General features: G+C 36.4%; 1 protein-coding gene across 5 annotated transcripts in view; it reads right to left on the reverse strand.

The window, feature by feature from the left end:
* Positions 1-16,262, reverse strand: part of LOC106880551 (uncharacterized) — a 101,229-nt gene extending 84,967 nt beyond the window's left edge. For all 5 annotated transcript variants that reach the window (XR_016241612.1, XR_016241610.1, XR_016241611.1 and 2 more), the window contains exon 1: positions 16,179-16,262. The gene's annotated coding sequence lies outside the window, so the exon portion shown is untranslated. The remainder of the gene's footprint in view (positions 1-16,178) is intronic.
* Positions 16,263-17,169: the final 907 nt, after the last annotated feature.

The following is a 17,169-nucleotide window of genomic DNA, read 5'->3' on the forward strand; positions in this document are numbered from 1 at the left end:
TTGGACACTAAACTCAGCTTGCGAAGACCTATTGGGGCAAGTGAAATCGAAATGGTAATTGAACCAAATTTGATGACTGGCACCTGTGCCAGTGGACCACTAACAGTACCATCCGAGTGTGATCACTGCCAGGGCAGCTGACTGGCTTCCGTGCCGGTGGCACGTAAATAACACCATTTGAGCGTGATTGTTACCAGTGTCGCCTTACTGGTACTTGTGCTGGTGGCACGTGAAAAAACATCCGAGCGAGGTCATTGCCAGTGCCACTGGACTGGCTCCTGTGTAGGTGGCACGTAAAAGACACCATTTGAGTGTGGCTGTTGCCAGTACCACCTGACTGGCCCTTGTGCTGGTGGCACATAAAAAGCACCCACTACACTCTCGGAGTGGTTGGCGTTAGGAAGGGCATTCAGCTATAGAAACTCTGCCAGATCAGATTGGGGCCTGTTGTATCCATCTGGTTCGCCTGTCCTCAGTCAAATCATCCAACCCATGCTAGCTTAGAAAGCGGACGTTAAACGATGATGATGATGATATATATATATTTATATGTCATACATACACACACATACATACATAGTTATATGTATAATCATATTTATGTAAGTACATATGTGTGTGTGTGTGGGGGGGGGGGGTATGAAATGTTTTAGCACAGTCATTTTGGTACTGCATGTTTGGCATTGCTGATTTGATACTGACTTATTTGATATCAGACATTTTCTCCCCAGTACTTTTTGGTACCATGAAGATTTGGTTTTTATTCTTGTTGTAATCACAACTATAAACTATAAATTCCTGTTTAGCTTTCTACATCACTTCATTAAGTTGATGGTTAACGAAATATTGACAGAATATGGAAAAGAAAAATTTTCTCAGAATGGATTTCTGAACATCTTTTACAAAGTTGAACTGACAGTAAATTTAAACTTTGGTGCCATGAACAGAAAAATTAGAGGGAGAGAAAGAGAGAAACATTAAAATGGAAATAAATGCCCCACCACCTGATTGATACAAGCACATCTCTCTTTCTCTCTCACTCTATTTGTTATGTACATGTTTTTCCTTTATGTGTAATGTGAAGAGGAGACTTGTCACAATTGAGGCTATTTAATACCTTCTAAAGTTTCTCAATCCCTTCATATTTATGTGTGTAAGCATATTTCTCGATGTGTATGAAGTGAGAAAAAGAGTTTCTATTGATTGGATTCAATACGTTGTAATGTCTTTCTCCCCCCCCCTTCTCTCTCTCACGGTATGTGTATGTTTTTGCATATGCATGTATTTGCATTGAGTACCAAAAAATACTATAGCCAAAAGAGGCATCACCAAGACAGGTTCAATTTCTGGTCAACAGTTCCAGATTGTGAGCTTCCAAACTGTCAAACAGTGAGAAAATGTGTGTTTGAATGTATGAGTGGGTGCCTTAGTACAAATGTGTGTTCATATGTATAAGTAGTGTGTAGTGGCTGTGCATGTTTCAGGGAGACAGCAAGGTGAGAGAGTGGCAAATGATATGTGTGTGTGTGTACATGGGTGGAGAGTAGATATGTATGGGGATGTATGCCTTAGCGAGATGGTTTAAGAGGGCATGTGGATGTGCTGGTGTATGTAGGAGTGTCACAGGTGCAGGAATGTGAAAGAGACTGGGTGTGTGTATGTGTGAGAGTTGTAAATGTGTGTAGGGTGGTGGGGTGGGAATGGTGCAAGTATTTTGAGAGTATGTGGTAGGTGACAGGGTGAGATAGGGTAGCTGAGAGGGTATAGGTGGGGAAAAAAGGTAGAAAAATTGAGGAGATTGAGACTGAAAGGACTATAGGTTTGGAGAGAGGAAACTAAATCCTCTTCTCTCTGGAGGTGAAGTAGTGGGGATACAGAAGACCTAGAGGTGTTGGATGGAATGGCTAGTGGAAAATAGATGTTAAGAGACAGGAGACCTACTACCAGGACCTACTACTGAGGTGCTCCGTGAGCCTATCAGCCAGTCAGAAACTGGTTTGTCCAATGGAAATGATACTGCAGAGAAAACATTGGAGTGCAACTAGATTAGAGGTGCAGTGGAAGAAGTCCTTAATTGGGGAAGTACAGTAAGAGAGGTGGTGATGGGAAGCAAATAGCAGGTATGAAAGTGGGGATGGGAGCAGCAAAAGGATCTGGGAAGATGGAACTATGGATGAGGTTGTGGGAGCTGTAGGCATGCTTGAAGAAGGGATAGATGCGAGAGGGAAAAAGCTGGAGGTGGAAGAGGGAAGAAGCTGGAGGAAGTGGAAGAGGTAGACAATGCTGTGTTCTAGGGACAGGGTGGTAGATAAGATGTGGTGGAAAGAATTTTGAACATAGGGTGTTCAAAACTGAGGTATGATCAATGGATAAGAGTGGGTGGGTAACCACATAAACCAAAAATGAAGAATGATAAAACTAGAGAAAATCTGTGGAAGTTTCATGGGGAAGAGTTAAGAGAGAAAGAGGTGGTGAGTTGTGTGCATATAAAGGATAGCATCTGTGTAAGGAGATGGGTATAGGAAATGTGAGCAGTGTTGGGGTGCAGGTGCTGGCTGGGGGGTGAGTGAAGTGAAGTGGGATGTGAATGTGGTAAAGGTTAGAGGGAAGCAGAAAAATGGGGGAAACTGGAGAAAGTGGTGTAATGAGACAAACAAATTAAAGCAGGTACAGGTAGAGGAAAAAGGTGGAAAAATACACACATATGTAAGAAGGTATCACTAAAGAGCACTGTACAATGAAGACAAGCACAGTTTGAACATGAAAGAACACGTTTTTTACTTTATCGTTTTCATGTCAAAAATAATTATATATCATTTGAATGCTTTGGATGTGAACTTTCTTCTCATATAGTTTTAATTAAAATCCAACAGTTACATATCATGTCAGGGTCCCTCAAACACCTTGGTATTTCGTACATTTTCAAAGTTTGTCCTATTTTTTCTTTTGTCTGCTGAACAGTAGCCTTTTCTCAAGTTATGGTGCTCTGACTGGCTGATAGGCTCACAGAGCACCTCAGAGACATGTGAGCTGGTAGTAGGTCTCCTGTCTCTTAACTAGAATACCATAACTTGAGGTGTATTAAGAATCATATACTCATATAGAAGAATGTTTTAGCTTTATTTTGATATAAGACTTGATGGGGTCAAATAATCATTATGAAATACCAAAGTGAATTGTTAATTTTCACCTAAAAAGGAACATAATTTCTTCAAGATTCTTATACCATTAGAAAGAAAAATTTCTTATTAAATCATCATGGTCATTGCTAATTCTGGCCATGGTATGGCAAAAAAGTGCAAAGCGAAAAAGGAGGGTAGTATATTGATGCTTTTTGTATACATATTGACACTACTTGTCAAACTGAGAAGTCATATGGAAGACAAATTCAAGGCTTCGAATATTGATTTTGATCCAAAATTTCAAGAAATGGACAAACTAATTGGTAAATAAAGAGAATTTGCACTAAATTGAGTTAAATAGAGCATCTAGAGTCCAAGATTAGCATGTAACTGTTGTATTGATAATGTTGTTTATTCCCTATCGCTTAAATTCATTTACGGCAAGAACCCTGTTTATAGTATTAGGTGTTTCTCAACATCTGAATATAGACAAATCCAAGCGACATATGAATTTTAACTTGCACATTTTCTTGTACAAGTGAATTTCATATTTCTCACAGAAATACTGGTTTGTTTTTGTCAAAAAGAATTATATTGTGCATTGAACTTTTATAAAGTTCAATGTGATGTTTTTTTACATTTTTTCTCCTGTAATGTTTACATTTTCACAAGTAAGCACTAATTTTCACTTTTATATTTTGTAACAATTTTCTGACCTACCACCATCATGATTTATAACAAAATAAATCTTTAAAAAATCCTCCACCTGCGTGAATGATTATCAAAACAACTTGAGTTATAGTGCCCAAGCGCATTGAACTAGATCAAGGACTGCCATTCAGCAGACAAAAAAGAAAAAAAAAATTGAAATAAACTTTGTGAATGGATGGAAATACCAGGTCGTTTGAGGGACCCTGACATCTTAGGTAAGTGTCAGATTTTGATTAAAATAATATGAGAACTAAGTTCACATCCAGAACTTTCAAATGATATATAATTTTCCAAGGAAAATAGGTATATTGTCATGAAAATGATGCACTAAAAAATGGGTTTTTGCATGGTTAAACTGTCTGTGTCACCCCTTCCACAAAATTCTTCAAGGATACTTATTAAATTTATTGTAAAGCTCTAAACTTACAGAAGATTCAGTTTTATATCCCATACCAGTGTATCAAAACTGAACCCCCTACAGATAATGGATTGCAACCATAACCCTATTTGAATATAGATGAAATACTTGCAATAGCTGTAATTTCATTTAATTATTTGTAGGGCTGAGCTTCAGATCAGGACACCCACTTAAGTTGGATTTTCTCTATTTTGAAAGAGATTTTTCCCATTTTTTTCCACCGCAGTCTTGAGAATGAAGAGAGGAAGCTTTTTCAGAAATTTACCATTTTTCAAAATCCCCTCCCGAATCGATCTAGGCCAATTTTTTGGCATAGGCACTTAAAAAGCAATGGGAAAAGCCTTTATGATGGGGAAAACAAAATTATGAAAATATTTTGAGACAAAAAGGTAATGTGATTTAAAGGAGATTTGGCTGCTGGTTCTAGCGCATTAGCAGGTCATCGTGAGATGTGCCAGAAACACCAGCTAAATCGCCCTTAAATCACATAACTTTTCATCTCAAAATATTTTCATATTTTTTCCTACTATACAGGCTTCTCCAATTGATTTTTAAGTGCCTAGTGCCAAAAAGAAATGGGCTACATTGGTCCAGGGGGTGGGGGTGAAAAAATCACAAATTTTCCAAAATTTGTTTTCATAAGGAGTTTACCCACATCATTTCCAATTTCAAGGCTGTGGTGAGAAAAAATGGGCTAAGTCCCCATAAAAACAGAGAAAATACAACTTATGTGGTTGTCCTGATTCAAAATTCTGCCATTCTTAATAGTCTAATTAAAATTTTATGGAAATGCTGTCATGTCCCAAAATCTCGTGATTTATTTACCTCCATACCTACTACAAATGTGCTACAATTCAAGTTACTGTGGTTTTGAACTTAGCTAGGTCTGAAAACACAACAAAAATCAACCATTAGTAACTCATAACAAAATAGGCTTTACAAAAATATTTTAAATATTGTCAAAAAAAAAAAAAGCCTTTTCTTTCCAAGAACCTGAAAAAAATTACGCAATTACCGTATTATGGTCACTTAATTTGTTTAATTTGAAGCTGATTATCACCTCAGTTTCAAAGATATGACATTCTGGTTCGCCAATCCTCAGTCAAACCGTCCAACCCATGCCAGCATGGAAAGCGGACATTAAACGATGATGATGATGATGATAAATTAGGCAAAATTTCAACCATTTCACTGACCATTCAAATTGTCATATTTCCTAAAATATTAATCCAAATTTCACAAATGAGGTATCAAAATGTTTCTTTTTTTAATGCTCTCCGCGAAAAAGTACAGTAGAAATTACATTTAAATATTTTCAAAAATTCATAGTGATACCTAATGTAAGGCAGCTGGAGTTCTGTGATGTAAATGGCTACATCATCTTTAACTCTAACCTATTAGTCTGGAGGGCAACACAAGCCAGATTAACTAAAAATTGGGAAGACAGATGCTTATAAATGCAAAGCCATTTCCAGACAAAATAGTACAACTCAACACAGGTTAGTGGTTAGTGACTTCAGGAGTCAGAGAAACAAACCAGCCTGGAAAAGGAAGATATGGAAGCTCTAAGGTTCAGGAAATGGTCAGAAATTTAGATAAATTATAGTCAAAGTGTTTGACAGGAGTTAGAGACATATAGCATGAGGGATAAATGGAAGTTCCTATGGATAATTTGCTGGATTTATGCTTGGTACAAGGGTGATGCAGAGACAGAACAGTGAGGTAGACAGAAATATAAAAGCAAAAAGATAGGGCTGGAAAAATTGGAAAAATGGAAGCAGCAGAAAATTATAGGAGGTAACCAAACAGGAAGCTAGGTGACAAGTTTATAAAGCAGGGTGGGGAATTAGAAAGTTGGAGATAAGCCAAATTTTACAGCATGAGGATCAGAGATATGAGGTATTGCAGATTGCAACATGGTGTATCAGAGTGAATCGTGATGTGAGTAAGTATGTGTGTGAATGGATAATGGCATACTTACACTAAGTGATTAAGAGATGTGGAGAATGCTTAGGAGAAAGAGGATCCTCCCAAAGTGGACCCAACAGAAGGACCAGCCATTCAAGTCGAGGACAATATGACAGATAAAACAATCAAAAAAGATATGAAGACAAAGAAGGCCCATGGTCCAACAAGAGCCACATTGAGATGTTTAAAATATCTGGCAGAGTAGTATGGCCTAGTCACTTGTATAGTTAATCCAAGTTGTGCAGGAAGGTCTTGTACTTGATGACTAGTGTTGCAGCATCACAGTCAGCTGCTATAAGCATAAAGGAGATGCCTTAGATAGATGTAATTACCCAAATTGTTGGGTCAGGTCATGAACGTTACAGCTCAATTAATTAGGAACAAAATAAGACAAGACAAGATTCAGTTGGGTTATGTGCTACAGAAAAGTACTACTGGTGCGATCTTCTTAGTAAGACAACTTCAGAAGTAAACCGTTGTCCTTGGCACTTATCAACCTGGAGAAAGCCTTCAACAGAGTCTCTTGCTCTGTGATCAGGTGAATCTCTGAGGAAGCTAAAAGAAGATTGGATGACTTGAGAGCTACACAATCCATGTACAGGGATGGTGTCAGTAGGATGAGAGTCAGCAATGAATTTAGAAAACAAGTAAGAGTTCATTAGGGCTAGATACATAGTTCACTCCTATTAATTCAAATCCTCTAGGCCATAACAAAGGAATTTAACAACTGGCTGCCCTTGGGAACAACTATATGCAGATGACCTTGTTTTTATGGTGGAATCTGTTGTAGAGTTAGAAAAGACATTCTAGATGTGGAAGCAAAACCTGGAATGAAAGGCTTAAAGCTAACCTAGCAAGCACTAATGTAAGCAAGAAAACAGGATTTTTCATGCCAGAAAAATGGCCTTACTCAATATGCAGGAAATGTATAGAAATTGCGTATGATGTACCCAGTGCAAGCTATAGACACACAAGAGATGAAGTGGAATAACAAGAAAGTTAGCACAGAAAGTAGTCTTTATATGTGGAAGATGCACAGGAACAATAAACACTAAGGGCATAGATTTTCTCAAATGCTTAGGAGGCTCCCAGAGGTAGTAGATAGTTCTGTTATCTAGGTGACTAATTAGTAGTGCAGGAGGATGTTCTGAAAGTATAGTTGCTAGAATAAGATAGAAAAAGTTCAGAGGGCTATTGTAGTGGCAACAAAAGGTCTATCTCACAGAGTGAAAGGCAGATCATGTGATTCATGTGCATGAAAAGCAATGCTACTGTTTTACTATCATGCAAAGACAAAAAAGAGATTAATCGAGTATGCTCCACAGGATATTCAACATCAGTGCACATGCTAAACAAAGGGCAAATGTGTTGGGAGAAAAATTGGGTATAAGAAGCATCAGATGTAGCATGCAAAAGAGATGATTGCACTGGTGTCATGTAATGCATATGGGTGAGGACAGCTGCATAAAGAAGAATTGATCATGAAACGTGGATGAAATTTGTGGAAGACAGAGACCCAGGAAGATATGGAACAAAGCAGTGACATTCAACCTCCGGCTGCTGAACCTTATGGAGACTTTAATGGACTGAGATGAATGGCAAGAACAATCGTCCATCTTAGTAAAAATATTGAGATGGACAGCTCTTCTTGAGATCCTAAAAGCTTATTGTTCATGTCTATACACCTAATCTTTATATGTTAAGCCTTCCCAGAAACTCACCTTCATAACACACTCCTCTCACTACAGTACTATTTCTTAGTTGTTATAATTATATAAAAGCAGAACTGCACATATTTCTTCCCCCTTTTTATGTTACCAATAATCCATCTTCTTGGAGCCACTTCCTTTGCCACCTATCCCATATTCACATCATCCCTTACCACTATATGTCCACTGAATGCTCCTTTCCCTTGAACACCTGATATCTGTTATTGATGCCCCTTTTTGTAACTCACTCTATCCACCCCTATGTACCTTTGCATCTGTCACTATGCACCTTCTATATTCCCTAACACTTTACCTTATCTCATCTATCTATGGTTTTATTATACTGTTGTTCTCCACCCAGCTTTTTTATGTATGTATTATTACTTATTGTCTCCCACTCTATGACCTACTCTTAATCTCTTTACATTCTTTCGAAACAAGACACATTTCCATCCATGTTCACTATTCATAGCTTCCATTTCTCTCTTCCTCTGTCTGTCACTCTCCATTCACACTCTCGCAACGCTACCTACATACCTACCAGAACAAAATGGAAAGAAAAATTAAATTAAATTAAACTTGCATAATATCACATCTGGAAGTTCATGTATTTCAGCATGAAGAGGTCATCTTAAACAACCGAAACCGGTACATACTTTCTTTTCACGATAAAGTTCACTAAGCATTTTCATTTTCTTAGTTTTTCAATATATATTTACTCATGTGTAACTTCTTAACATTTTAAATATCATTTACCACAAGAGGAACAGAAAATGCCAATAAAATGGGACATCAATCCTAAGTATTAATGAAGAAAAAAAATGAAACAATTAAAGAAAACCAACACAAACCTAATAATGATTATCAACAAGCTCAATACAATACACAGGCCTCCAGATGAAAAGAATGAGGAAATTGAAACCAGAAACACAATATCCAAAATCAACAAAAATCTTGGAAAATAATGCAAGGTCATCAAAATGACAAAACACATGACATAAATACAATAAAAACTACATGTTACAATAATGGAAAATAATGAAAAAAAATTCCTTGGGGAGAGAAAAATTTGCATTTTGGAAGATTATTAAAAGAAGATAACAAAGCAGATATACAGGGTGGCCCAAAAGTAGGTTTACAGTTATCAAGTAAGCACTTTAAATTTCTTTAAAAACATCTTATTACATTTAAATTTCTATCTTACAAACTGAAAAGGAAGCTTGACAAAAGTAACTAAATTAGCATAGAATAATGGTTTCATATTTTTTTATAATTAAGATCTAAACTGTTAATATATGAATGTGAAAGAGATACATTATTTACATTTGACGGATATTTGTCCTCATCTTGTTTATTGTTAACACAACATTTCGGCTGATATACCTTCCAGCCTTCATCAGGTGTCTTGGGGAAATTTCGAACCTAGGTTCTCATTCCTAAGGTATTTTTTGATGTTATTATTATTATTATTATTATTATTATTATTATTATTATTATTATTCAGATCACCGCTTGGAATCGAACTTGGAATCTTGAGGTTAGTAGCCCACACTCTTAACCACTATGCCATATGCCCACGGGCACATGGCATAGTAGTTAAGAGTATGGGCTGGGTATATGGCATAGTGGTTAAGAGAGGGGGTTACTAACCTCAAGATTCTGAGTTTGATTCCAAGTAGTGACCTGAATAATAATAATAATAACATCGAAAAATACCTTAGGAATGAGAGCCCAGGTACAAAATTTCCTCAAGACACCTGATGAAGACTGGAGGGTATATCAGCCAAAACGTGTTAACAACAAACAAGATGAGGACAAATATCCGTCAAATGTAAGTAATATACATAATTTCTCATCTCCTAAATATAGAACTGTGAAAGAGATAGTTGAATAACTGTAAACCTACTTTTGGGCCACCCTATATATGAAAAATGGGTCAACTCAACACCAATAATTCTACCCCACAAGCACCAAATAAAACCCATCCTAGAAAAACCAGAAGCACAAAAACAACTTAGGGAAAGAAAGGCGCTCTCAAGGTTGACATTACAACTTCCTTCCCATAAGGAGAAACAATCAATGAAATTATCAGGAAACATACCAACAGAACTTATATCTAAAAAAAAATTGCTGTACAATCTTTTACAACAAACCTATGCCATTCATACCAACAAACTCTTCCCAAAATACACCAATGGAATGTGAAATTCAGACTCACAAAACAATCCTATACCACAAATCCATGCAATAAATTACAACAATAAGAGACACATTAATAATATCAACCAAACTGGCTACGTTAACCATTTTTTAGACCCCATCCACAGAAACAGATACTTGGTTGTATCATAAATTCAAGATAAACCAAAAATATTTAAAATCATTAATTTATCAAGCAAAGAATTAACAACACAACAAAGTAGCATACTCTTTAAAGGGCTCAAATTCACACCAACCCCTCAATGACCCAACTACAATGAAATGAAAGATGACATTTCTGAATTCTGTAGAAAATTAAGACTCACCAATTGTATGACAAAAACAATGACGATGAGTGAATAGTAAGAAACAACAGTAACTTTATCATACCAAGAGGTAAGAACAAAATCCTTGACAATTTCTGTGAATACATTTTGAATTACCTACATCAAGCAAAAACACAACCAAACTTCAGTAAATGTGAATGGAATGAGCTAAACAAATTTAAAGATGATAAAAAAATAACAATTAAATAGGATGATAAAGGAAATGCAGATTACTATAAAAATCTTGTGTTAACCATATTAGAAGATGATGCATTACTACAAAAAGGCCGGACAAAAAATAATGAGGCACGTTAAAACATTAATAAGCTTATATTGAGAAGGACTCACTGATAAGGAATACAATTATATAACCAATTTCTGATGTAGATCTAGTGTGTTCTATGGCATACCACAGGTTCACAATAGTGAAAAACTAATAGAGAGGCATGCAAAGGAACCACTGACATACACTTTAATGTCCCCTCATCTAACAATCTGTTTGCAAAACTTATTGCCTGAGTAATTTTTTGGATATCCTGCTCAAGCTATTAGAAGTTTCATAAGAGATGACTTAGACATGCTCAACAATCTTCCAAAAAAAGTCAACAAGAAAACTTAATTCACCTTTTGCTAATAAGGAAATGCAAGCAGTTCCAGAATTTGTTTACTAAATTAACTGACCATGACATTTTTCTTCCTCCAGTTGTAGAGCAGTACTGTGCCTCTGGCTATTTGAGCCTGATAAGTCGCCTATAAAGCTAAGCACCTTATAGGTATGAAGCCAATGGTCACTCTCTGACTGGCCATGACAACCTTCTAAATATATATATATGTATATATATATATATATATATATATATGTTAATTCTCTAAATGAAGTATTAACAGTAACTGCACGATAAAGTGTAGTATATTGCCACTTAAGTGTGGCTGACCCCTAGGGGTGGATGTTACTGTTGCTTTTAGCCCCAGGAGGACATCTCCTCCAGCTGGCTTATCGACACACGACTGTGTCCTGTTTGCCAAGGGAGTTATCCCTCTCACCTCGACCAGCAGCACGAACGTGGTCGAGGTGAGAGGGATAACTCCCTTGGCAAACAGGACACAGTCGTGTGTCGATAAGCCAGCTGGAGGAGATGTCCTCCTGGGGCTAAAAGCAACAGTAACATCCACCCCTAGGGGTCAGCCACACTTAAGTGGCAATATACTACACTTTATATATATATATATATATATATATTCACACACAGACATGCATACGTACATAAGTATATATGAGTTAGTGAATATGTGTGTCTATTGAAATAACTGGAAATATGAAATTCAGTTACAATTTAAGCAGCTGCAGCTGACACACAACAGACATATACATACATAAACACGCACACACATATAATTGTTAATATTTATAAATGAGGGGAAATACTCAAAATACAGAAGTGCATGTATGTATGTGTGTGTGTGTGTGTATATATATATATATATATATATATACCATATATATATATATATATATATATATATATATATATATATATATATATATATATATATACATATATATATATACATATATATATATACATATATATATATATATATATATATATATATATATATATATATATACCACACACTTAGAGTCAACCTAGCTAAAACCAAAGTCCTAATAAGTAGGAAGGTAGATAAAACACAAACCCCTTCAGGTAGATGGCCCTGCTCGATCTGTAGAAAAGGTGTAGGTAGAAACCCTATAAGATGTACCAAGTGCAAGCTATGGACACATAAGAGGTGCAGCAATATCAAAGGCAGGTTAACTAGGAAGTTAGTTTTTTTATGTGGCAGATGTTCAGGTGCAATAAACACTGAAAATGTGCAGAAAACAAATTCTGTCACATTCCAGGCAGAAAAACTAGACGTAGTTGATAGTTTCCGTTATCTGGGTGACCAAGTTAGTAGTGGGGGCGGGTGCACTGAAAGTGTAGCTGCTAGAATAAGAATAGCCTGGGCAAAGTTCAAAGAGCTCTTACCTCTGCTGGTGACAAAGGGCCTCTCACTCAGAGTAAAAAGCAGACTGTATGACGCATGTGTACGAACAGCCATGCTTCATGGCAGTGAAACATGGGCTGTGACTGCTGACGACATGCATAAGCTTGCAAGGAATGAAGCCAGTATGCTCCGATAGATGAATAATGTCAGTGTGCATACCCGAGACAGTGTAAGTATCTTGAGAATAAAGCTGAACCTAAGAAGCATCAGTTGTGGTGTGCAAGAGAGACGATTGCGCTGGTATGGATTTGTGGCGAGAATGGATGAGGATAGCTGTGTGAAAAAGTGCAACACCCAAGCGGTTGAGGGAACCCGTCTTGAGGCAAGTGAAATCGAAATCGAACTAAATTTGTAGACTGGCACCCATGCCAACGTCTCTTTATTGAACACTAAACTCGGCTTGCAAAGACCTGCTGGGGCAAGCAAAAGCGAAATCGTGATGGCACCTGTACCAGTAGATCACTAAGAGCACCGTCCGAGCGTGATCGTTGCCAGAGCACCAGCTGTCTGTGCCGGTGGCATGTAAATAGCACCATTTGAGCTTGATTGTTACCAACGTCACCTTCCTGGTACTTGTGCCAGTGGCATGTGAAAAAACATTCGAGCGAGTTCATTGCCAGTACCGCTGGACTGGCTTCTGTGCTGATGGCACGTAAAATACACCATTTCGAGTGTGGCCGTTGCCAGTACCTCCTGACTGGCCTTCGTGCTGGTGGCACGTAAAAGCACCCACTACACTCTCAGAGTGGTTGGCATTAGGAAGGGCATCCAGCTGTAGAAACTCTGCCAAATCAGATTGGAGCTTGGTGTAGCCATCTGATTCACCAGTCCTCAGTCAAATCGTCCAACCCATGCTAGCATGGAAAGCGGACGTTAAACGGTGATGATGATGATGATGATGATGACATACATATACATATATATCAGGTTGAATAAAAAGTAAGCAACGCTTTGAATCATGAAAAATTTGTACGAGATTTTTGCAGAATTTTGAATTTTTGCAAACATTTTCTTTTAAATTGTCTGATAATATAGACAAAGACTTACCCAAATGCATCAATAAATTAACATTGATATTTTTTCACCGTTGTTACAATCATCTGAAATGGAAATGTCAAAGTGTGATATCTAAGCAATTTTGCTATTCAACTTCAAAAATGGATGTAAAGCAGCTGAAACTGCTTGTGATATCAACAAAATGTTTGGTGAGGAAAGACCAGTGAGTGGTCAGCTCGAAAATGGTTTAAACGATTTCGCAGTGGAGATCGTGAGCGTAGTAGACACCCATCTGTCATCAATGACAGTCAATTAAAGACCATCATTGAGGAAGATCCATGTAAAACCACTCAAGAATTGGCAAAAGAACTTCAAGTTAGCTAGAAAACTGTCTACAACCATTTGCATGTGATTGGAAATTCAAAACAGTTTGACAAATGGGTAGCACACAATTTGAATGAAAATCAGAAAATGTGTAGATATGAAATTTGCTCGTCGCTTCTTCTCCATAACCAGACCAATCCATTTCTTGACTGTATCATAACTTGCATTGAAAAGTGAATTCTGTACAATAGTAAAAAACTCGCAGTAGTTGAACCAAAATAAAGCACTTTAAATTTTCCCTAAACCTGAGCTCTTCAAAAAGAAGGTTATGGTGACTGTTTGGTGGTGTCCATTACTGCAGAAACATATTGCCATGAAATTGCCAAAATGAATGAAAAACTGCTACTCCTCTGTCCCAGACTGGTCAACAGAAGAGGGCCAATCATTCTTCATCATAATACTCGACCACACATTTCACTAATGACACTCCAGAAGTTGAGGGAACTTGGCTACGAAGTTCTTCTCCATCCAGCTTATTCCCCAGACCTTTCTCCTACCGACTACCACTTTTCCCAGCACCTTGATGGTTTCCTGCAAGAGGAGTTCAAAAATCAAACTGATGCTGAAAGTGCATTCAAAGAGTCCATCACCCCCAGAACTCCAGATTTTTATGTTAACAGAATAAACAAACTTATAACTCATTGGCAAAAATGTGCTGATTGTAATGGTACTTATTTTGATGAATAACATTTCTGCATTGTTGAAATATGTGATGAATTACACATTTCAAAACGTTGCCTACTCTTTACTCAGCCTGATATATATATATACACACTCACACATACATATACATACATATAATATGCTCACAAACAGATATATATATATATATACATACATATATATTTATATATATATACATATACACTCACTCTCACACATATATATCGAGTGAGGAGAGAGAGAGAGAGAGAGATCTTACATAACACGTACACATAAATTCCGACAATTAGGTTTAAAATTGATTATTTTAGAAACACGAGACAAGAATATAAGGGAAGTTTGAAAAAAAGCATTTAGTAAAAAACTGCAAAAATTTGCAGCAGTTGATATGGTGAAATCTTGAAACGAAGAGAAGTTCAAAGATGATTAAAGTCTATGTGTCTAGTCACGGAATTTTCACATCCAATTGTCTAATTCCGTCGTGACCTACTTTTAAAATAACTCTTCCACTTTAGGGGAGCAGTAAACATTCCCAGTGAATACTGATCAATGGTAAAAAAAATGTAGAATTCCAATTTTTAATTGAAGTCTAGAGCGAGAGTGTTGGAGCAGAGTATGCATTTGAAGTCTTTAATTCTCAGTCTCAGGAAGAGACATAATTAACGATTGTCGAGCGTAGATGTGTCTGTTTTGTTTCTTTGTATGAATCGATGAACGATAATAAAGAATACATTTGCTGGAAATCTTTCCCAACTCGTGTATTGTTTTATCAATTTACTTTCAGATTGCAAATAAAGAAAGGAAAAGAATAATCAAACTAATTACTTTCTTTTCCTGTTATTTATAAAGCGCTTTCTCCACACTCTCACATACACACACCTAACTTGAACATTTTCAACAAAAAATGATATGTATGAATAAAGGCTGAATGAGACTTCAATACTAACGATCGGAACAGATGTGAGCCTTGAGATCAATCAGAAATTGCAATTACTATTAATGATTCTTTCGGGGACGATACCAACCAGGTACTAGGGTCGATGTAATCGACTAATATCTTCCCACTAAAATTGCTGGCCTTGTGCCAAAATCTGAAACCATTGTTGATGTTGTTTATTGCTACTTAGTGATTTGAATATCATAAAATATTAGCAGGTATTTGTTTTATTTTCCCACGAAGATTTTTCCACCTAATCAGTTTTCAGTTGTTCAATACTTCAGTACATGTTATGAAGTAGCAAGTATCTCTCGTTTTTTTTAGTTGTTGTTGTTCTCGAAGTAGATGACTGGTACACTAATCATAGCATAAATGTTAAGGACATGTTTTGAGACAACCTTTGTTAATTAAGATGTGCAAGAAAAGGAAAGATAATGTCAACAATAACAAAATGGAAGTAACAGAATTCGTCTGCTTGGCCGTGTTAAACATGATATGGGTACAGATAGACACTCACATAGAAATAAAACGACAGATAGAGAAAAAAAGAGGTTTGCTGGAAACATCTGTGTTGTTTTATACATCACTTTTAAATACAGTTATAGATATAATGCAACCTAATATTTGCAGCGATTAATGCAGCATTTCCAGAGTTTGTACCTCTAGTAGTAAGTTCACTGTAAACAAATGACTTACCCGTTCTAATGAATCAGAAAGCGGAACCATTTTTCTCACTATGTACTTCTCAAAAGCATTTGTCGGCCATGTTCAATCATAACTAAATAAGACATTCAAAAATAGGAATGGAAAAAATTAACAAGAAACGACACGAAAAAGTTGAATTCGTGGATGTTTCAATGGAAAAGAATAAAAAGCACAACAAAGAAAACATCGGCATTTAATTATTCTTGATATTTGAAAAATATCACTAAACTTAAGAATTTTATAAAATATATGGAAGAAATTATAAAATATAGAACCATAATTATCAATTAACGAAAAAAATAATAGAACAAATGTTAATAATATTCCAAACATTGTTCTTGTATTTGGATTCGAAACCAGGACTGTAAGCTATTAAACTACCATACACATTAGACATCCAGATTGTCGTTTTCCACCAATAAATCAGTCTTCGTCTCATATTGCCTTGTTTCTCGACTACCAGGTAAAGTAAACCAAGGTTATTCAGTGCACTGCTTAGTATAATAGCATGTGATGAGATGAAGCTCAAGAATCGTCGACTGAGAGATATTTTATCAATTCAGACAGTCAACTGTCTGGTGCGCTTTTATTCTTTTGGTTTGCGATCACAAATAGAAAGTGGAAATATAGATACTATTTGGTAATGTCTAGGTGGACGTGTTGAATGGCACCCCATCCATAGTTTATTCATTTGTTCATTTAAAAATTTCTTCGGATTTGCTATGTTATCAACAACGGAGATAACGATTTGAGCGAAAAAAAAAACCCCAAAAACTGCTATTCAAATTTTTTCATTCCATCCCATCTCCACAAATTTTCGCTTTTAACTCTTTTTCGGAAATATTTTAGAGACATCCCTTTTAAAAATACGGATATTACAATTCTGATTTTTTTCTTCTTTTCCAAAATTCAACGCTTCAAAATTTCAACTTTTAGGATAATTTCCCACTTTGATTTGTGATCATAAACCGAAAGAATACCG

Source organism: Octopus bimaculoides, chromosome 4, assembly GCF_046866305.1.
Source record: "Octopus bimaculoides isolate indiv1 chromosome 4, ASM4686630v1, whole genome shotgun sequence".
Lineage (NCBI taxonomy): Eukaryota > Metazoa > Mollusca > Cephalopoda > Octopoda > Octopodidae > Octopus > Octopus bimaculoides.